This window comes from Pteropus medius, unplaced genomic scaffold, assembly GCF_902729225.1.
Source record: "Pteropus medius unplaced genomic scaffold, Ma_sr-lr_union100, whole genome shotgun sequence".
Lineage (NCBI taxonomy): Eukaryota > Metazoa > Chordata > Mammalia > Chiroptera > Pteropodidae > Pteropus > Pteropus medius.
Window position 1 is genome coordinate 5221823 of NW_024352786.1, and position 24406 is coordinate 5246228.

At 34.5% G+C, this 24406-nt stretch overlaps 1 protein-coding gene and 1 pseudogene across 1 annotated transcript in view; one reads left to right on the forward strand and one right to left on the reverse strand.

Moving 5' to 3' along the window:
• The window catches only part of DKK2 (dickkopf Wnt signaling pathway inhibitor 2), a 96577-nt gene that overhangs the window by 21196 nt on the left and 50975 nt on the right, over positions 1-24406 (reverse strand). The window lies entirely within an intron of this gene.
• Positions 15712-15830, forward strand: LOC120591400 (uncharacterized; annotated as a pseudogene).

Consider the following 24406-nt stretch of genomic DNA (forward strand, 5'->3'; position numbering starts at 1 on the left):
CTTCTATAATCTACCGCACAGAGGGTAGCCGTGAGTTCATTAACTTTAAGTCAGTGCTCTCACCTCTGATCTTCACATCTCTAGAGAGAAAATTATCCCAGGAGCCCAGAGGAAAACACTGATTCTGAGCCACTGCCACTCTTGACCATTTGCTGAAGAGCTACTAATGTAAGCATCGTAGGGGTGATAAAGATGAAATGATAAAGTCTTGCCCTTGAAGACTTGCGTAGGGCAGAAACAAGTCATTGCTTTTGTGAGTAGTCACACCCCAGGTGGTGCTGACACACTTATTCTCAACCCATCTTTTCGGAGAGCTCACAGGAATTCTATTATCTTGGAATGGATGAACAAGGGGAAATAGAACTGATATCAAACTGAATGAAAATTTTCTAAGTATGTGGAGTCTGTTTATTTTTTCTGTGGCTGGGGGGTTGGAATAACTGGAGTGCACGTAGGTCGTGGAGGTGTAGGATTGTATCCCTTGAGACTAACCACATCAGCTGCAGGTAGTGTTTCCTTCATCCCACTCCAAATTCACCCATAACAGCTACTTGAAAGGTACAATAAAGATAAAATGTTTTCTTTAGAATGCCACTTTGTTTGGCCGCACTTGCTAAATATCTGCCTAATTGAAATGACAGAGCTCTCTGTTTTTCAGGAAAAATAAAAGTAGCTAAGGATACTTATTCGCTGGACAGCCTTTTTATAAACTCACATCTGCATAGCCCCTTCTGGTTGGCAAAGAGCTCTCACACACATTCTCTCATCCGATTAGGGAGGTGAGGTGGGCAGGCATTTTTAAAAAATTTATTTATATGAAATTAACCTAACATAACATTAACAACATTAAAGTGAACAATTCGGTGGCATTTAGTGCCTTCACAATGTTGTGCAACCACTACCCCCATCTAGTTCCAAAATATTTCCATCACTCCAAAATAAACCCCTGCCTCAAACTCGCTGAGGTTCTGGATAGGCATGGCTAACTTCAGCCTTCCAGATGAAGAAGACATTCAGTGACTTGTAAGTGACTTGTAAGTGACCTGTGGTCAGCAGTACTGGAGCCAGAAACAGAACCCAGGTTTCGCTCTCCGAAGTCATTACCAGACCACTGGTTCTCAAACGTTACCCTGCATCAGAATCACCTTGAGGACATGTTAAAACAAAGACTGCAGGGCTCTAGCCTCAAAGTTTCTGATTCATTTAAGTCTGAAGTGGGGCCTGAGAGTCTGCGTTTCTAACAAGTTCCTAAGTGATGTCGATGTTGCTGGTCTGGAGACCGCACTTTGAGCACCATTGTGCTATAAGAATTGCTTATTCCACTATTTTCTGGTTATAGGTTTTGCTAGTTCAATCAGGGATGTTATACATTTCAACAAAGTGGACTAATAGGAGGTGCCTGCTTTCTCTACCTCACAGGTTTATTGCCTGAATCAACAACAAAAGGAAAAAGGAGACAAAAGCACTTTGTCAGCTTAATTATCGCCATGTAAATTAGAATCTTATCTGTTGCTGAAAATCGGTCCTTTTACTTTGCTAGCTAAGCTTATCTCTTTTCTAGCATGTCTGAGGAAACTAGTAAACTGTGTAAGTCTGTACTCCCAAAACACCAGAACTCGAGAGATCTCCTATCATGGGTCTGACACACAGTGCCCGGCATAGAGTAATTAAATGTCTAACTGGTTTACTTCACGATCAAAAGAAAAAGGATTTATTTTAGTATTACTTGAGGCACTTCTAAATTTATGGCTGTGAAGCCACCTATTTGATTGACAGGATGGACGGAGTTTTAAACAGAGGTTAATCCTTACCCAAAGCAGATTTCATGCTGGTATCGGAGTCTAACTGCACGAAAAGGCCTTAAAAAACACTGATTAGGCATCCTATCCTCTCCAGATCTCTGTACGAGTTGATGCCTCTGTTTCAGTATCAACTCAAACTACTTTCTTTGCTCCTAGCCTTGTGTGTACATGTGTACAGATGGCAACTTGTAGTATAGTGAACATACAGCCCAACATCTGCCTACCAGATCTGTGCGCGCTCTCCTGGTCCCTTAGCTTGAGGTTGGACAAGGAGGAACACTACAAGAGAGTAAACGGTAGAGCTGACGAGGTCTCGTTTCTAAAGTGCTGGGATCCTTTAATCTTTCTTCCTTTGATGTCTGAGATTTCCTTCTTTATGCAGTGACACTGGGACTAAACGAAACACCAGGAAACCATTTACCAGTAAAGGGTGTGTGTTACAGACACCTGGAGAGCCCATGGTACCAGGTGACTTGAATTACTTACACATTTCTAGATCTCTGCTCTGTGGGTGGGAGACTGTTTTGACTATGACAGCTCTGGTCACACTGCTATGACTTCTATTTATTTTCTGCCCATACATCAAATAAAGGAACAATCAGGGGATTTAAAAAAAAAATTATAGCTCTGGTAAATATAAAAACAGTTGCTTGAAAATACATAGAATCTCCGTATAAATGGTTTTTGCATTTGAACCAAAGAGATACAGTGTGGTCCAAGTAGCTGAAGACTAGGAGACTGAATTTTGGGTTCAAGTCCTGACTCTGCCATCAATTAGCATGTAGACTTTGCACATATCACTTAACATCAATGAGCTTCTGGCTTTTCATCTATGGAATGAAGAAAATTACCTAAAATACATTATGTTTTATGTTTTCTTTTTAATAAGCTATCTGTTACAACTAAAAAAAAAAATTACTAATTTCCCATGAGCTACTTTTCATTAATCTGCTTGTTTTTTGCATTATAGAAATAATATTTATTATTATTTGTTTCTGTCTAATAGAACAAACTAGATATCTAGGCCAGACATTTGATAAATATGAAAGAACATCAACATTGTTAACACAGTCTGGCGATACAAAAAGTTCTAATAATAACTAATATTCACTGAATGTTTACTCTGTGTCCTGATCTGTGTTAAGTACTTTATATGACTTGTGTGTGAGGCTCCAACACAATGAAAAACAATGTGAAACATATCTTGAACTGTAAAAATTCCAAACTGAAATGTCAAAAAGGTCCCAGTAGATACATAAGTATTTTGAAAATCCATATAGGTAGCAATGATCCTTTGGAGATCAATAATATTACAAATGCTATTCTATTTCTTTTTCACAGCAGTCTTTCCCATCTCAGTAAATGATAAGTCTATAATGGCAGTTGTCAGGCCAAAAACCTTGCAGCCATCCTGGATTCCTCTTTCCCTCCTAACTTCAAATACATCACCAAATCCAGTCAGCTCCAACCTCCTCTCACCATCCTTACTCTGTCCTTGCCCCTCCATCCCAGCATTCTTCTACTCCATTTTATTCTCAGCACAGCAGCCCTTGTGAGCCTGTCGAAATGACAGTTTGATCCTGTCAATTACTAAAATTGTCCATTGGCTTTGCATCTCACTCAGCACGAAAGCCTGAGGCTCTTCTATTTGACATGATCAGACACTGTGCTGATCTCTTACTCTACACCACTTGACTTACCCAACTCCAGCTATGCTGATCTCCTGGCTGTTATTCCTACACAACAGGCACCCTTGAACTGAGGGCTCATTGCTAGTTCTTTGCCTGGAAGGCTCTTCCCCCAGAGAGCTACATGGCCATTTCCCTCCTCTCCTTCACATATTTGCTGAAATGTCACCTTCTCACCGAGGCCTCCCTGACACCACACTCTACTGCTCCCTTGCCTCCTTTGCTACTTTATTTTTCTCTATTTATAGCATTTCTTACAATCTGACATGATACATATTTTAATTGTTTACTTGTTTATTGTCTGTCCCTTCACTAAAGTATAAGTACCATAAGGGCAGGTATTTTTTTTATTTTGTTTTGTTTATGACTGTAGCTCCAACATCTAGAAACGTGTCTCCCATATAATAGATAGTGAATAAATAAATCGATAAATGAATGAATGAATAGCTATACTTTGAAAACATAGTTTTTCACATCTGGATTTACAGAGGACCTTTTCCTCCTTACCTGTACCCACAGATTCTTTTTCCTCTAATTGTTTTTCCTTTCTCTTATAAAAGTTTGCCCCACTATCTGAATAAACTGTTTTCCTAAGTTTGACTAGTGAGAGTTTAACTAGAAAGAGATACTGTATCTTTTATTTCTTCCCATCTAATAGCAAATTTTTCCCTTGCAAAACTCTTATTAAAAACAAAATCTGTAGCTATGCTTATTCTCTGTCACTGGTAAATTTCTTGAAAGAGTAGTTCATGCATGTAGTCTCCTCTTTCTGGCTGTTCATTTATTCCTTGATTCACCATTTAACCTCAAATCTGATGCTATCCATGTGCAAAAACTCATCATTACTTCTGGCCATACTTAACCTTCTAAGAGCTCAGTTCAAAGCGTTATCCTTGATCATATTCTCTACTCTTTTTGTAGAAAGCGATTCTCCATAAAGGGCAATCATTTTCTCTTCAGCTTCTAGCACACATCATCCTGGTTCTTCATCTTGTCTTAAATGGGTCCTCTTCATTCTCTCACCTTTCTAACGTACTAGCTCTAAACAGCTCTGGCCTCAATTACTTTTATTTTTGTAGAATCTTTCACTCCAGAATTCTATGAAAACTTCTATGGTTTTGACTATCTTGTGAAAATGGCATTCTAAACAATAATGACTAAAACTTGTCCCTTGAAACTCCAGACATTTCCCATTTGTTGCATAACATCTTCTGGATTTTTTCTGGTATCATGAATGTTGCATATTTACATCTGTACTCACTGAGTCAATCGGAATCATCTTTCTTCATAACTTTCCTATTTCTCTTTAAACTTCCCCCAAAAAGATAAAAATTGGAGTCATTCAAAAGGTTTGAAAGGAGACTAACAAAACCTTGTAATTAAGAGAGTAGGGGATGAGATTGTTGAAGATGGGAAGGGAAGCAGTGTTCAGAGCATTCTTAATGATTAAGTTAAATATGTTAATTTCTAACATTTTATTTTTTAATCAAATATGGAAAATCATTAAAAACTTTTAATTCTGGGTGGTGGAAGTCAGTGACTTAATTATTCCTTTAAATTATTAGTGTTATAATTTTCTCCAAAAATATGTCTTTTAAGTAAAGAATAATTGATATGTCTTAACATATAAGAAAACGTTTGCATTAAATGGAAAACAATGCAGTCAATTATCTGTTTATTTTTCTAAATACCATTAAACAAAAATACATGTTCAGAAATAACTGCATGTTTAGTGTGGCATTGCCTAAACAAGAAAACTAAATCTTAGATTCAGATGTGAGCTTAGCAGTTATTGAACTCAACATGAATCTTTTATTCAGCATCTTTGAAGAGTGGCCATCCAGCCTTGGCTCCAGTGAAGAAATTATGACCTCCAGGAGCTGTTCTTTCCATTTCAGAAACAAATTCCTAAGCTGTTTATCCCTATATTAAGTAAAAGTCGAATTACTTTTCCATTCCTATTCAGTTTTTCTGATTCTGCCTATTAAATCTACTCAGAATAAATCTTACACTCGATTAACCTAGTAGTTTTATTTAACTTTCTGTGATTATATCTTAAACGATAAAAAAGCCTCTGCTTAGCTTTGGTCAGTTTTCTTATGGGAGAGGACCTATTTCTATATGGATATTCTGATATAACCCTGAATAAAGTAGGTATAACAGGAATATTTTTTAACTACAGAAATTGGAAATTTAATAAATTTTCCAACTTAAGAGATGAAGGTAAAGTACTATAACTACAACTCTCTGTTAACAACTTTTTGTAAATAATTAGATCCTGTGCCCTTAAAAATGAAGAGTAATGCTGATGCCGAAATTCTTTATTTGTATTAAGGTTATGATCTAAAATAAACACTACTTTAATGTCAATATGTATTCAGTGAGTCCATAAAGTAAAAACAACCTTCTCAAAAATGAAAATAGCTTCAAATCATTTAAATATGATGATAATATGTTTAATTCAATGAATAGCAATAAGAAGCTAAAAGTTATTGGTCAACCACTCCTAGGGGAAGGCCTGAGCATTTTCTAATCTTCAAACACCTGCCATTAATTCTCAAGAGCTTTAACTGAACTGATAATTATGGTTGCAACTTCTGTTAGGATTTTGAGAGACTCCAAAAAAGTTTGTTTCTTTTAATCCAAATTCTCCAAAATTAATCTTGATTTTTCATCTTTCTAACATTTTGGTTAATTTTCTTATAAAAATAATGCAAAACTTAAACCCATAGTCTTCATTTTCGTTTTTAGGGACATTATCTTTTACTATTTTTAAAAAGTTCCTGATATATTTCTGTCTTTTGCAACTTGCATCTAATTTCCTGCTTTAGTTTTAGTTATTTCTTGCTAATCCTCTTAGGCATCCACTTTTATTTTGTGGTATTCCCACTTGTGTTTCAACTCCTTGTTCAAATTTTTCTGTAGACAACCAGCTGTTAAGCTTAAGAACACCAGATGTTAGTGTAAGATTTGAGATGCTGTTACCAGGGCAACCAGTATTGAGTGCCGGCTGTCCTCATCAATTGTGCATTACTCCAAAGGGGGATTGAACTTCACCTTTCTCTATGAAAATAAGACAAACAAAACACATTTGTAGCACAAATTTAGAGAGGTGGCTAGAACACCCTTCTGAGTGTAAACTATGTTCATACTCTCCCAATGATTCTGCTCTACATAAAAAAGAACAAAGTAACAAATGTTTAATAAAGAAAAATATGCCACAAAGACGGCTTTAACCATTACCACTTGGAGGGTCAATTACGTTTTGATGATTTTCAAGGTTATAGATGAGTTGCCTCATTCAGTGGATGATAAGGGAAAGCTTCGAGACTTTCCATCCATTTTTCCCTCCCCTCAGTAGCTCAGAGGCAACTGAGATTTTTTCCCCCTGCATCCATGTGAGGCAGTCCCTCACGTAAAAAGAGAAATCCTGCATTCAAGTTATAACATAGACCAGTGAACAGTTAAGCGAGAGATTGAGGATGTTCACTGCAGAAAGGAAAATACTTTAGCCTCCTTCTGACATTCCAGAATCACAGAATCTTAGGACACAGAACTTAATGATAATGTTGCACAACCCTATTACTTTCAGGTAAATAAATCGAATAGTTTAGACTTTAAAACTGTACTCATTTACTTTATGATTCCAGTCAATTCATCTTAAGCTCTTGACATCCAGTTATATCAAAGTGTTACTGTGTAGTATGGTGAGAAAAATCCAAGTCATGAATAGGGTATGAGAACCATCTCTGGCAAATTGTTACTTTTCACAAATTATGTTTTCACAAGCCTCAGTTTTAACAAATACACAGTGAGTAGGATGATAACTACTATTCTATTTACGGCACCATTGAGTGGTCAATTGACATACTATGTTATTTACAGTACACTGTAAATGTAGTAAAAGTGTTATTATTCTCATTGTTTTACATTGAAAAATCCTAAAATAAAAAGTAACATGTGTGATGGAACATTGTTTCCTCTCCCATATGTAACCAAAGTCACCACTGTGCCAGGTAAATTTTTACAGACAAAAAATTTAGAATATAAACTATTTTCTAAAAGTCGTAGAACTATGCACATGAATTCTAAAGTTTTGAGTTGTTGTTTTGTTTGCTGATTCACTTTGCCTGATGTAATATTATCATATATTCCTTATGTTTTCCATTTGGATTACCTAAAAGTTTATTTTTTATCATAGCACTATAAGATAGGAAGAAAAAAAGACTGTTGCAATTGTGTTTTAACCAAGACACCATACATTCTTTCATATATCACTCCACTATTTCAAATGACATCCTAAATCAAATTTGATAAATGCACATTTTTTCTAGTTTTATTGAAAAATGATTGGCATTTAAAACTGTACAGGTTTAAGGCATACACCATAATGGTTACATATAATTTGAAATGATTATCACAATAGGTTCAGCTAATATTCACTTTCTTATATGGATACAATAAAAAAGAAGAAAAGAAGAAAGGAAAAACATTTTTCTTCTTATGATAATTACTCAGTACTTATTTATCTTATAACTGGTAGTTTGTACTTTTTGACCATCTCCCTTAAATTCCCCCTCCCCCCACCCTTCACCTCCAGTAACAAGTGTGATCTCTTTCTCTCTATGAGTTCGGATATTTAGTTTTAGTTTTAGTTTTAGTTTTTAGATTCTACATTTGTGTAAAATCATATAGTATTTGTCTGACTTATTTCACTTAGCATAATGCCTTCAAGGTCCAAATATGTTGTCCCAAATGATAGAATCTGCTCAACTTTTATGGATGAATAATATTCCATTATGTATATATATACATGTATATATACGTGTGTGTATATGTCTGTGTATATGTGTATATGTGTGTGTGTGTATAAGTATATATACCACAACTTCTTCTTTATCCATTCATCCATCGATGGACAGATTGTTTCCATGTCTTAGCTATTGACAGTGATGCTTCAATGAACGTGGGTGCAAATATCTTTTCAAATTAGCGTTTTTGTTCCCTTCAGATATATACTCGAAAGTGGAATTACTGAATCATATGGTTGTTCTATTTTTAATTTTTTTGAAAAAACTTCTATAGTGTTTTCCATAGTAGCTGTCCCAATTTACAGTCCCACCAACAGAGCACAAGGGTTCCCTTTTCTCTGTATTCACATCAGTACTTTTTTTCTCTTGTCCTTTTGATGTGAGCCTTTTCTAACAAGTGTGAGGTAATATCTCATTGTGGTTTTAATTTGCATTTCTCTAATGACTAATGATATTGAGCATCTTTTCATGTACCTGTTGGCCTTTCATATATCTTCTTTGGAAAAATGTCTATTTAGGTTCTTTGCCTATTTTTTAATTGGGTTATTTGTGTGTTTTTTGCTACCGAGTTATATGAGTTTTTATATTTTGGATGTTAACCCCTTATCAGATATGAAGTTTGAAAATATTTTCCCATTCCTTAGATTTATTTTTTTACTTTGTTGATGGTTTCTTTTGCTGTGCAGAAGCTTTTTAGTTTGATGTAGTCCCACTTATTTATTTTTTATTTTGTTGCTTATGATTTAGATATCATATTTAAAAAATTCATTACCAGAACCCATTTCAAGGAGTTTTGTTGCTATGTTTTTGTTTTTTTTTTTTTATCAAATCTTACATTTACATCTTTAATTCATTTTGAGTTGATTTTTTTTTAGTGGTATAAGTTTCATTCTTTTACATGTGAATATCCAATTATCCCAGCACCATTTATTAAAGAGGCTGTCATTTCTCTTCTGAGTATTCTCGGCTCTCTTGGCAAATATTAGTTGACCATATATGCTTAGGTTTATTTCTGTCTGTTTCATTAGTCTACTTGTCTGTTTTTATGCTGCTATCACACTCTTTGGATGACTATAGCTTTATAGTAGAGCTTGAAATCAGGAAGTGTGCCTCATTATTTGTTCCTCTTTCTCATTATTTCTTTGGCTATTTGAGGTCTTTGTAGATTCATATAATTTTAGGAGTGTTTTTTCTACTTCTGTAAAAACGACATTGGAATCTTAATAGGGATTGCATTAAATCTACAGATGGCTTTTGGTAGTGCTAATTATTCCAGTCCATGAATCCATGAACATGGGATGACTTTCCATTTCTTTGTTCTACAAATGCTCATTTTTATGTGGCAGAGAAAAGCAGGTCTTTGGCAGTTCACAGTATATAGAAACTACCGTCAGTGTTAAACAGAAGGCCATGCCTGTAGAGGCTGGAATGGAAACATTTCTGGACAATGTGCAGGGCTTTCCCTATTGTGGAATATGACCTTGCAAGTTCATAATTAATAACACTCCTTTGCTTCAGTTGGACAGCCTTGGGAAATTGAACAATGAGGCAATTTTGCATGTCTTCTCAATAGAAATGTTTTATTCATAAACCAAGTAATAATCAACAAGACATAGTGTGTTAGATTTTAATGTTAACTAGCTTTTAAAGTAACAACTGATTAGAAATTTAATGGGTTTTATTTTCTTTTTTAATTTCATACTTATACCCTCCCAAAAACTAAAGGCTGAGTGACTTTTTTTTGCCCCTTCTCCTTACCTATATCTTTCTACCTATTCTTCTAAAGTCAGAAAAGTATCTCTATAGCTAAAATTCTCTGAAAGTCAATGTAAGGTGAACATATTTTAAAAATAGATTTCTTGCTTGTTCCACTTATTAGAGTAGAGCATGACATTTGGGGAGGCTTTATGGGGATGGCAAAAGAAGTACCACTCCACAGTGTGCCTGTTTGACAATCGTTTTCCCTCTTATGGAATCACATCCAACACATCATCCATGAATTCACCATAACTCATCATGTCACACCTGACAATATAAAGGGAAAAGCAAATTATTACTTTTTTTTTTCCAATAAAGGTCAACAAATATCAAATGTACTATGGAAATCTTTGGTGCAATTGCTGCTAAACCTAGATATGCTAAATGGTTTCATTTGCCATAATCAGAAATACAAAGAGAACAAATGAAAACACTTTTTGGTAAGTTATTGCTATTAACTACAGAATACTGATAGGAAAAAAAAAACATTTAAGTCAATGACATAGTCCAAAGAAGAGTTAGGTGAATATTTTCCCTCTGTGGAGTCCTTGCTTCCATGTCTTCCTCCTGCACTCCAGTTTATAATTTTTCTTAAAGGCAAGTAAGTTATTTAGCTCATCTCTGAATGCAAGTTCACAATGCAGTTTCTGGTACATGGAAGATAATCGGTGAACAGTTATCAACTACAGGAATTCTGAACTCTAAAGATAATTTAATTTAAGATAATATTCTACCAGCATTTTCAGAGAGAGCAAGAGAACTCTTCAAAAAATTTAGTTGACCACTTCTATTGAAGTAAAAAAAAAACTGAGAATTTATTTGGAATTGTCTAAATTGCAAAACTCTTTTTGCATTTTTTATGACCTAGGATAGAAATTATTGATAACATGGTAACATACATTAAAAGTTATATTAAATATATGAATTATATAGAGATTATATTACAGGGGTAGTGGAATGGACTGTTTTACCATCTCTTACCTTTCTAGAGAACTTTATTAACAAAATACTAATTATCTCAGTTCAAGTATGAATATTAATCTCAATTTTTTAAAGGATCACTCAAAAACAGGTGCAGATGTGATATTTATGGATTACAAATTACCTATAATTTATAAGATTTGCACTCGTATTCAGGAATCAAAGATGATATTGTCACTCCTCCCATTTTTGTTATACCTTCCCTAAAATCATACATATTAACTAAAAAAAAGTCCTACTGGACTTAATATATGGTAAGCACTGTGGAGGAAGTTTAAATTCATGAATGCATGCCTAGCATCATTTAGTTTTGTAAAAATTTTAACTAACCACAGAGGGCAAAAATTATGTGCTTGAGCACAGCTGCTTCTAATCTTTGGTATCCAGTTCAACCAATTGCCCTCCTGCCTCATAGATTTAGTTTTCCTTATGTTCTCTCAATTTCTTAAATAAAACAAAATGAGCAGAAAGGTTATTATTAAGGATTTAAGAAATTTAAAACAGCGTTACATACAGACATATGTTCACATTTCTTAATAGTTGATATCAAGCATATAATATTTTGGAAAGTTAAAAAAAAATGTCCAATTACTGTATTTAACTTTCTAAAATCACAAGATGTCTAAAAAAAGATTTTATTTGCCTGTGTGGGAAAATATTCCAAACATATAAAAGGGTTTTCCTGATGGATTAGGAATGAAATATCCCAAGTCTCCACATCACAAAAATTCATTACATTAAGCTGTTTTTATGAGTGCCTGATTGCCCCACATAAGTTTATGTTCTTGATTGATCTCATTCCCCTTTCTCAGGGACTCTAAAAAATTGGTCTTCCATGCTATTAAGAAATGGTTAGCTTGCGGTACTCAGAGCAAGGAAATTACCCCTTTCCCTTTCATGTAAATCTCTTCATTTATCTGGGAAGTTTACTTGATTCTTTATGCCTATTTTTTCAAATGTTTCTTAAGAGGATATAGAGATTAAATGAGACCTAGACATGCAATTTGTAAAATTCCCATAAGTCACTTCATTCCTAGAACAGAATAATCATATTTTAATGGGAATTTAAAAAACTTTAATTTAGACTATAAAGAATAAAGTAAAATCCAAGATATAAGCAAATCCATGATAATAGCAGTTTACAAAAGCAAAGGATACTGAAGAAGTTGTGGTTGGCAGAACTTCGCTCCTCTTTATCTTACTCACTGATTTATTCATTCACTTATTCAACAAATAGTATTTGCCCATTGTGAAACCAATTTTCTCTTTCTACTAAAGAGTGTGTAAATAGTCAATTAAGCTCATATAAAATGAAGCTCAGATAATATTTAAAATGTACTTTCTGAGTTTGCACAACATGCCATCAATTTATGAAACAACTTGCTCATTGGCATGAAAACAACTCAGGGGTTACAAACTTAGACAAAAAAGATAAAACTGGTTATATGTAGAAAGACGAACTTGGATATCTAAATATCCATTATAAATTAATTTTATAACAGTGATTTATGTCTTATTAAATAAATGGTCAAATGCTCTTACAACATACTGCCTAAAGTTTCAGAGTTTCAAATTGACATTTATATTGTTAAACAACATGTAAACTTTCCTTTGCATTAGTTATCATTGATAATTAGAAAAAATGCTTATAAGTAATTAATTAAATTCTCTTTTCCTACTGAGTCTTCACAATAATGATAAATTTAATTATAAAGGAATAAGGAACTGGGCATATTTCTATTTTTTCTATTTTCTTTTTTCCTACTGGTTTGTCCATTCTATTGTCATAGAAAATGGTTTAATAATATTTTCACTGTATAAATATATTATCTATTATAATTATGAATATTTGGAGGATCCAAGCATTTGATTTTTCTGTTTTTATCTGAATTTTTCTGTTTTGACAATATGAAGAGGTTAATATACGAAGAAGTTAATCCCATTTAAAAAATTTATCTACTCGTTAGAAGCTTAACTCATGTTTTGATAAAGAAGAATGTTCGTATTAATATTAAATACTAATTTGGCTTACCACTATATATGAATCCTCACACAATCTCATATCCTCTTTCTCTGGAAAATCAAGAGTTATCTAAATTTCTGTGTATTCTAAAATAGTAATCCTAAACTCATTAAATTTTTCAGAAAAAAAAAAGTATTTTTAATCCTGTTGAAAAGTTGGTACATGTTGTTCCTTTTGTAAATTTTTTAGAATTGAAATATATTTAATATTTAAATATAGTAGCCATGTTTTAACATTTTAATTATCCTAAATTTTCAATCTTTAAAACTTCTAAGACCTTGACATTTTTACAATAAAGTGGTTCTAGAATTCCAACAGAGTCAAGCAACCATATAACAATAAATTTTTAAATGTTTTAACCTTATAAAGAAATTTCAAACTCTTACATTTGCAACCACCAACAGCTTGCACTAAAAAACAAATCTGGTAATAGTTAACAGTCACAGACTTTCTTTGTAAGCATGAGTTTTCTCTTTCTTGTGTTTCTGACATTAACAATTTAGTTTCAAAAATTTGTAAATTAGATAGGCAACAATAAATCCTTTATGCTAATTTATCAATATTCAAATGAATTTTATAAATTTTTATTAAAAAAATTTCTCATATAATTTTGCCATTTGCCACAAAATTCAGGCAAATACAAAGAAATTAGCTCCAATTATATAGCACAATAGTTAAAAGACCATGATGGACTTGATTCTATCACTTACAAAACTGTATGACTATAAGCAAGTTACTTCACTTTCTTATGCATCTGTAAAATCTTACTTCATGGAGTTTTTCTAAGAATGAAGTGATGTGACATATATAAAGAACTTAGAACAATGCCTGGCACTTAATAATTGCTGTGTTAGCTATTGCTGTCGTTATTCTTGTCATCAGGGCAAAATTTGAGAAACTAAATCCATAGATAATCTCCAAGTCTCAGTTGGTCAACCCATCACTTTTTACTCATCAGTGGACTGGTTTTTAACCAGAAGTCTCTGAACTTGGTTGGGAAAGCATCACATCTTTTGTTTTTGTCCACTAACCTCTAACTACATGTTTTTTCAATTGTGAATGTACACTACAGATCACAGTGGTATTCGCAGTATTTGTGACTTTGTCAACAATAGAAATCACAGATATATAGAAATAGAGTTATCTCTGAATCTCAAAATATGGTTTCCACTCATCACCATTGTAATATTATGGTAGCTATTAAACCTACAGCTAGATCTAGTTATTTAATATATAAATAAACACATATATTGCTATATCACAAATTTGGCTAGTCACATTTCAATATAAATGATGTTTCTGTCGGTTATATTGTTTTATTTAAACATTATTTTGAGAAAGCATTGTAAGTTTTGCCAGACTGTATAAGGGGTCCTGTATACTTGAGCTAGTAATTAAGTACATGATGGATAGAGTGAACTTCAGTAAACTTTATTTACTCTTTTCTTTTTTCTGATTCTCAGATGAATGTACCAATAAATTAAAAAATGACTAAACAATGAGCAACTAAATGAAGAAAAGATAATTATCACAAGTACCAGAGTTTTCAAAACTGCTTTATTTTGAAATTTAAATTAAGAATATGAATTGAATTGTCAACAATGAGTAGATAAGAAAATCTGAGACTAATAAGCAACTTAGTGTTTATGATGGTTTAGTTTATGTGTCAACTTTGGTAGGCTACTGTACCCAGTCACTTAATAAAACACTGATCAAGTGTTGCTATTCCAATATTTTGTAGATGTGGTTAACATCTACAATCAGTTGACTTTAAGTCTCATCTAATCATCTAATCAGCTGAACCTTAAGAGAAAAACCTGAGATTTCCCAGAGAAGAAAAAATTCCGCCTGAGACTGCAGTGTCAACTCTTTCTGAGTTTCTAGCCAGTGGATTTCAGATGAGCCCCAAAATCATGTGAAACAATTTCTTTTAAAATATAGATAGGTAGGTAAATAAAGATAAATATGGACTATAGACATATATTTCTATATGGCCTCTCTTTTTTCTCTCTCTTGCTCTTTTTCTATGACTGTTTCTGTTTCTTTGGAAAATTCTGACTGATATAGTGTTCATTATTACTCAACCTACTTGATTTCAAATAGAATAAAGGTGAAGAAAAACTATTTTTCCTTCCACGTTTTTCTTATACTCCTACATCCTTTTTACTTTGTCTTTTAAATTTGTTTCTTGACATTTAAATACCGCCTAAGAAGCATTTTTGAAGACACAAATAGAAATATACCTTTATCTTGTTTGGTAAATATTCAGATAATTAATATTTCTAATTTCTTAGAATAACTAATATCAGCTACTGTGTTAAAACTATGGCAACATACTTTTTTATGAGCCTAAAGAATCTAATGAGTTATTTTTCAAAGTTTGGAAGGAGTAGGTTTCCCAAGAATGTGAAAGCCAAGAAAGTTATACAGGTCTTCCAAATTAAAAAGCAATAAAAACTCTTTGGAGCACCCCACCAAAAATAAGATTTAATGTATATAATCTAATTCACTTGCTTTTAATCTTTTACATAATACCTTGCATTTTCTTCCAAAGATTATGAATACCACTGAGAAATCCTTGGTTGCATTTGAAGTCAGTGAAAAATCCAACGATATATATAATAATTTAAGATTTAAAAATAATTTGAGTCTACGGCCATGCCACTCTGAACAAGCCCAATCTCATCTGATTTTGGAAGCTAAGCAAGGTCGGACCTGGTTAGTACTTGGATGGGAGACCAACTAGGAAGACCAGGTGCTGTAGGCATAAAAAAATAAAATAAAGTAAAATAAGGGATTGTAAGCTAACAAGATTCTTGCAATCTGTGAGGTCAACCAAGGATTGCCTCACCTAAAAAAAATTAAAAATTAAAATAATTAAAATTAAAAAATAATTTGAGAAAATGTAAAAACATTTAAGTTCATAGTTTCAAATGAACTTATGTTTAGATGTTTGCAATGTCATGGATAATAAATTTATACTTATAAGATGATTGAAATTATGAGATAATGACCAGGTAGTAATTTAACTAATAAGGTACTGATGCTAGTAAAAAGCTGGCTTTTGTGACATACTATTCTTTCACTGAAGAATAATATCAGACATTTCCAAACTTTGGAATCAGACTCTGAGTTTAAAGAAAAGCATGCAATGCATTCGATATTTTTATATACCTTTCACATAATGGAATTTATGTAGGAATATGCATTATAGGCCAAATTTAGCATTACTCTCAACTCCAATCACAAAAACTGCAACTGGATACCAACCTAATCAATTTCCTGGGAGTTTTATCATTAGTGGTCAACTCTTCATCCCTTCTAAATTTTCAACAATTTTAATTTCCCAAGAATTCATGTGTTTTTATTTAAATCTCATCCGTTAGGAAGTAAACTAAATGTCCTGACCATTGTTTTCAAACAGTCGTGTTTGAAAGAGCATATTGTAAGCCTCTGGTTCTTTCTTTCTTTAAACAATATGCATATAAATGAAGAGCCTAGAACTCATAATTCTCTAGAGGCTGTCTCAGAACTACCAGGCTTTTCGGCCCTAGGTTTCTGGTTAAAAATAGATTACAAGTAGGAAAAAAGCTCACAATAAGGAACTGTCTTCAAAGTATTATCTTCATTATTATAGTCTATATATTGCAGAAATGCACAAATTTTTATTTTTTTAATTTTAAAGGAGGAAAAACTTTTTTAAAAGCTTTACAGTCATTGATAGAGATAAGAATGATAGAGATATTGGTGACAATGAAGTTCCTTGGTATATTCACTTATTCATTCATTCACTCATACATTCAACTAATAAATATAGAGCACTTATCATACGTCAGGTGCCATGGGAGATACTGGCTTCACAATGGTATAATGTGAGCTCATGTGGAGCTTGCTATTCGGTGGAGTAGATAATACTTAGATAATACTCTGAATAAATGTGGCACAGTGCTGTGGAAGCATATACCAAAAGAGAAGGGTCAGAGAAAGTTTTTCCAAGGAAGTGATATTTGAGATGAGATCTGAAGGATACCTAGGAGTTAACTAATTGAAGAGAAGCTGTGCTGAGAAAAAGTTTCAAAAAGTGGAAATGGTTTATGTTAAGCCTCTGTGGCAGCAGAAAGCATGCTGAAAAGAAGTACAAAGAGTTGAAAGCAAGGTGGCAATGGAGTGAGATGAGGCTAGCTCAGCCATGACACAGATATTGGTCTTTATTGTAAAAGAAATAGGAAATCACAGAAGGATTTTATGGAGGATGACATGATCCTAGGACATAGATCTATTTTTCCTACTGAAGATTTTGTTAAATGCCTAGAACACAATGACTGTTACTTAATAGAGTTGATAAATACTTGTTAAAAGGAAGGAAAAATGAAGGGAGAGATGATGAGTGGGAGGGAAGGAAACCTCAGAGAGTGAGATATATAGCAGAAATAAAAGATTTGTGGAGTAGGTAAACTTTGTGCTCACCTCCATCTATGACAACATCAAAATTACAACCAAATTATTGAACAATCTTCACTGAGAACCACCTGAAGACTAGCCAATAGAATTCCCATAATCAAAGATATAAGGAAAAAAATCACGTCAAGACTGGTAAGAGAGGCAAAGACATGGATTTTGCAGGTCCTGCGCCTACAGTGTGGCGATTAAGAAACAGGACGATGTCTTGACTATCAGGGAGTTCCTACCTAAGAAGCAAGGGGTCCCAGCCCCACACTGGGGTCCCCAGCCCTGTTCAACAGTGCCAGGAAGAGGAGGCCCCACAACATCTGCTGTGAAAACTAGTGGAGATTACATCCCAGAAATGCAAAGGGCTGCTAGAGACTAAGGCGCTGCACTTGAAGGGCTCACATACAGACTGATTCACTCACAAACTCATTCTATCTGGGCTCCACTGCAGAGGTGGCAGTGCCAAAAGTACCAGGGACATATGGAGAGGAGCTAAATTGACTAACTTCGAGAAAAGGAATAGAGGGGCAGGGATAGGGGTAAATCCCTCTAGGAACAAAAGTATCATTAGGTGCCATTGTTCTTTTGTAGAGCTCCCACCCAACTGGCCTAGCTCAGGCAAGCAACAAATCTGTACTTTCCATTAACATGTCTAACACTGTTCACCCCACTCTGGTGATTCCCTGAGATCCCTGCCGCATCCAGCAATCTTGTCAGGCCTGAGATTCTTCCAGTGGCTTTTCCATAGGAGCAGACTGCCTCCGTTTATACTTCAAACTCAAAGGACCACAAAGCCCACATGAGTGGTGGCTGCCTAGGCTTACATTGAAAATTTTCTCAAATGTCTACAAACTCCACAAAAGTGACAGCTACCTTCAGATCACACTATAGACTCTCTCAAATGTCCACAAACTTCACACAAGCAGCAGCCAGTCTTGACGCACATCGTAGCTCTTGTCAAGCAGCTCCAGGCCCAGCACAAACAGCAGATGTCTCAACTTGTATTGTAACATCCATCAGGTGGCCCCAAGTCTAGCATTAGTGGCAGTCAGTTTTGGCTTCTAACATAGCTCCAAATAAGTGTCCACAAGCCCAGAACGAGTAGTGGCGGGCCTCAGCTCGCATTGTTGTGCCTATCAAAGGGTCCCAAGTCCGGCACAAGTGGCTGCTGGCTTTGGTTTGCAGTGTAGCCTCTTTCAAGTGTCTTGAAACCCAGAACAAGTGGCAACCACAGATCACTTTATAGCCCCTACCAACAGGCCCAAGATCTGTAAAAGTGGCAGCTGACACTGGCTTTTCCTGGAGCTCCTCCCAAGAGGCTTCAGACCCACCCAACACACCTGGTCGCTAACCTTGGCCTGCACCAAAACCCTGCTAAAGTAACTCATGATTCATGGGATCACCTCCACACAGTAGCTTGCCTACTATTGTTGCAGTCGGCTTTCACAACCAATCAGCCTGAGGGTCAATGCCACCCTCTGATGTGTCAACAGCAATCAAGGCTCAATTATAAGAGGGCACAATCAACCTACATAGGGGACAGGCCTGAAGCACCTGGATCAGGTGACCAGGGAGACTGTGCCACTGAGACTCACGAGACACCTTCTACATAAGGCCACTCTGTAAAGGCTACGAGACATAGAAAATCTACCTAATATTTAAAAGAAACAAACATAGGGAGTTAGCCAAAACTAGGAGACAAAGAAATATGTTCTAAATGAAAGAACATACAAATCAATAATCTACATACAAATCAATAATTAGCATAAATGTAAATGGCCTAAATGTGCCAATCAAAAGACATAGAGTGATCGAGTGAATTAAAAAAAAACAACAAGCCTGTATATATGCTGCCTATAAGAGACTCACTTCAGATTGAATGACACACACAGACTGAAAGCAGAAGAATAGAAAAGGATATTTCTTGCAAATAGAAACCAAGAAAACTAGGGTAGTAATATTATGTCAGACAAAATAAACTTTAAAACAATGGCTATAACAAGAGACATAAAAAAGGGCATTTTATAACAAATGATAAAAGGATCAATCCAACAAAAAGATATAACTTTTGTAAACACAAAAATCTACACACAAAATATTAGAATACCAAACATATAAGACAAATATTGATGGAATTATATGGAGAGCTCAACAATCATACCGTAATAATAGGGGACTTTAACATCCCATTGACATCATTGGATAGATCAAACAAACAGAAAATCAACAAAGAACTGTGGTCTTAAGTGACACATTAAACCAGATAGAGTTAGTTAATATTTTTAGAGCATTTCACCCCAAAGCAGCAGAATATACATTCTTTTCAAGTGTACCAGGAACATTTCCAAGATGGACCACATGTTAGGTCACAAAACAAATCTTAAAAATATAAGATTGAAATTATATGAAGCAGCTTCTCTGATAACAATGGTATGAATCTACAAATTAATTTCAAGAAGAAAACTGAAAAACTCACAAATATGTGTATGCTAAATAAGATGTTACTAACAATAAATGAGTCAACCACAAGATTGAAAAAAAATCAAAAAATACCTTGAGACAAATGAAAATGAAAACAAAATGACCCCAAATCTATGGGACACAGCAAAAGTAGTTCTAAGAGCAAAATTCATAGCAAAATAGGTCTACCTCAAGAAACAAGAAAAATCTCAAACAATTTAACTACATACCTAAAGGAACTAGGAAAAAAGAATGAACAAAGCCTAAGTGAGTAGAAGGAAGGAAATAATAAAGATTAGAGTGAAAATAAACAACATAGAGACTAAATATATATATATATACACACACACACACACACACACACACACACACACACACACACACACATATATATGTATATAAAAGACCAATGACCAAGAGCTGGTTCTTTGAAAAGATAATAAACTACAAGAAAGGGAGATATAAAGACATAAATAAAAGAAAGGGCATACCATGTTTATGGATAGGGAGAATTAACATCATTAAAATGTCCATAGCAATGTAGAGATTCAATGCAATCCAATAGCATTTTTATAGAACTAGAACAAATAATCCTAAAATTTATTTAGAACCACAAAGGATTCTGAATAGCCAAAGCAAAACTGAGAAAAAACAAAGCTGGAGGTATAACGCTGATATCAAACTATATGAGTAGGCTATAGTAATCAAAAACGCATGGGGCATAAAAACAGACACATAGATCAAAGGAACAGAAAATAGAGCCCCCAAATAAACCCACACTTACATGGCCAAGTAATCTAGGAAAAAGGAGGCAAGAATATACAATGGAGTAAAGAATCTATTCAATAAATGGTGTTAGAAAGACTGGACAGATACATGCAAAAAAAATGAAAGTAATCTACTTTCTTACATCTTACATATATGAGAACAAACTCAAAATAAATTAAAGATTTAAATGTAAGACTGGAAACCATAAAACTCCTAGAAGAAAACGGGCAATAAACTCTTTGATATTGGTCTTATCAACATTTTTTGGATATGTCTCCCAAGGCAAAAACAACAAAAACAAAAATTAAAAAATAGGACTACATTAAACTAAAAAGTTTTCATACTGCAAAGGAAACTATCGATGACATGGATGTACCTAGAAGATATTATGCTAAGTGAAACAAGTCAGACAGAGAAAGAAAAACACCATATGATCTCACTTATATATGGAATCTAAAGAACAAAATAAACAAATAAACAATAGGAACAGACTCACAGACACAGAGAACAAACTGATGATTGTCAGATAGGAGAGGAGTTGGGGGCTGGGTGAAAAAGTAAAGCAATTAAGGAGTAGAAATTGGTAGTTGCAAAATAGTCATGGAGATGTAAATTACAGCATAAGGAACATTGTAATAACTACATGTGGGGACAGATGGGTATTAGATATCGGGGTGATCACTTCATAAGTTATATAAATGTCTAATCGCTGTGTTATATACCTGAAACTAATATAAAATTGAATGTCAACTGGAATAAAAATTTTTTAAATATTTGCAGATATTTAAGTTAAAGAGAGCCCCCATACACTTCTGTGGCTCCTCAACTTTTTCCAGAGCTTGTCTCATTTTAGTCATTATCGTCATTTTTATAGATGAGCATAATAAATTTAGGATAGTTAAGTAACTTGCTTAAGATGATACAACCAGTTCTCACATAAGCCCTCTCACCAGCATTTTAGCATTGTGTGCATGTGTGTGCGTGCACACACGCACACACATATATCTTTTTTTCTCTCCACTGAGAAAGTCTTGATTGTGATTAATATTTAAAATAAAATCAAAATAATGGGACCATGCTTCATAGTCTTAAAATTAATCCAAATATTACACTTACTTTTAATTAAAGTTGCTGTCAAACACAGTGTGCCCAACAGATAGTAGAAATATATAACACATAAAACAGACTGCATAATGAGATCATTGAGTCTTCATTTTCCATATGGCCTTCTGGGCAGTTTGGCTTTGAATGTGTTGGTAAGATTCCTGACCTGTTGTCACATATGGGGTTCACAGAAAATTCAAGAGTTGGCTCTGGTTGTAGTTCCTCGGGTTAAGAGGACAGAAGTTAATATTATTGACTCCCCCACAGAAAAGAAGACAAAAAGACACTCCTTCAAGATTTACCTTCATATACTTCCCTTTCCCATGTGGCCAGTTTGGATTTCACAGAAGCATAACTGGTCAACTTAGAGATACTCTCAGAGTAAAGCAAAGTACTCAAGAAGAAATTTTAGCATCAGATCCAAAACAAATCCCAGCTGAATGCTAGGTTCCTAGAGGATGAAGTTGATTTATGTTTAAAAAAAAAAAAAAATTCAGGAGTCAATTACTCCAAGAAGTAGTTTCATGATCTTCACTTAGAATCTAAGCCTATCTTTCCTCACTTTGCCTTTACTCCAACTTTTAGGCTCCAATTTGGGACCTCTCTCCCCTCTCTTCTGTCACATAGCCAGGGATTATCCCAGGTGCTCCACTTTAGGCCCCTCACTCTAAGGACCTAAACTCTCAGTAGTGCAAATGCCCTCCTTTTCCCCATCTACCCCTTCCCACACTTCCAGCCCTCCCCTCAGAACTTCAGTCCCATGCTGACTCCAGAATTACACAAAAATGTTTTACTCTGAACATCAATGACATAACTTGCACAGAGGGTAGTGTTTAAAAGGGAGCTGCAGGGAAGAAAGATAGGTTATTTTTCTTTTTTTTAAGAGGATATATTTTCCCCTCGGATATACTTTCACTTTCTTTGTTTCTTTCTCGTTTCCTGCAATAAAACCTTTGAAAGCTTTTGGTATTGACTTTGAGTGCTTGCTTCAGGTGTGAAAACTATTATACTGCTTTCTAAACTAAAGAATGCAGGGAGGAAAAAACAACTTGGAATTGACTGGTGGTAGTAAAGGGAGGGAGCTGACAAAAGGAAGACACAGTCCTCAAGAGCACAGAAATATCCCCAAAAGTTTAAATTGGTCAGAAATCTCCCCCACCCACATAATTCCAATCTTCCTCTTGGCTCTACTACTCAGGACCCCGACTCCTGGGCTGTAAGACCTGGAGAACTTTCTGTTTCTACTACACAACTGGATATGGAATGAAAAAGAGAGATTCTTAACACAGTTTCAGGAATATTATGAGTTGGATAGAACTTTATGAAAACCTAACCACTGTCATGTTTTCCTCAGAACATGTATTTTCGAGTTTGGGTCAAACTTTAGGGTGCTCAAGCCAGATGGCTTGGGTTTGAATCTACGACTTGAGAAAGGCATGATCTTTGACAATTTATTTAACCTCAGTTTTTTCATTTATAAAATAAGAACCATTTTGTTATAAACTTCATAGGGCTATGGTGAGGATTAAGTGAATTAATTAATGTAAAGAAATAAGAACATTTTCCAGTACTATATGGAATTAAATTAGAAATATAAATAAACAAGCATTTTGGAAGTTTTCTGAATACATGTATAACTATGATCATGCAATCATAATCCATTTAGAAAAGAGTATGGTTATCTATTTTTGCCATTATCACTCCAAAGATTCAGTGAGGTGACGTATGTGAAATTCTCAGCAAAGTACTTCACATATAGCAGTACTCAACGGTAACTATTATCGTCACTATTACCATCATCATCATCATCATGTATCGTTACTACATGACCACCTTTTTTTCCCCCACGGCATCCTCATCAAGAGTATCTCAATTGGCAGTCCCAGGTGTTACTATAGAACCTCTCGAATGATTGACCCAACAAGTACTCTCTGATTTTGGTCAAAATTCGATCGTATTTTTACTGCTCTGGTCTAGCTTGTGAACTGCTATATCTACACAGGGCTTATTAAGTCCACAGAATGTTAGGACTGTGGCAAAACCAGGTTTACTGATCATTAGAGTAATCTTTAATAAAGACAGTGCCGTTCCAAAATTGTAGGTCAGCTCCTAATATCCATATGGCTACCTTGTACCTAAACATGAGGAAAGTGGTGACCCTAATTTACATTTGACAGTGTTTCTTAGGAAATCTTATTATTAAATGCAATTGACTACTTCTTTGAGGAGGACCAGAAAGGTAAAGTTTCCAAAATGGTAACACAACTATTTAGAAACAGAAAAAAGGAATCAAATAACGGCTGTTGCAGTGTTTCTAACTTTCGAAATACCAAATTAGATTTTGTTTTGTTTTGCTTTGCCTTGCTTATAGAAGTAAACATTTGTTTGGGTGGCCATCTTAGAATCTGTCTAGCACTAACTTTTGTCATAGTGTGCAAATATTTTCTTGCCTTGTGTTTTCTCTGGGTAAACATATAGAGAATGTGATTTTCCATATGTACTCTGTCATTTGCAGTGCTTTGGATGATTTGATTAGTCTGACATATACAATATCCCTGAGTC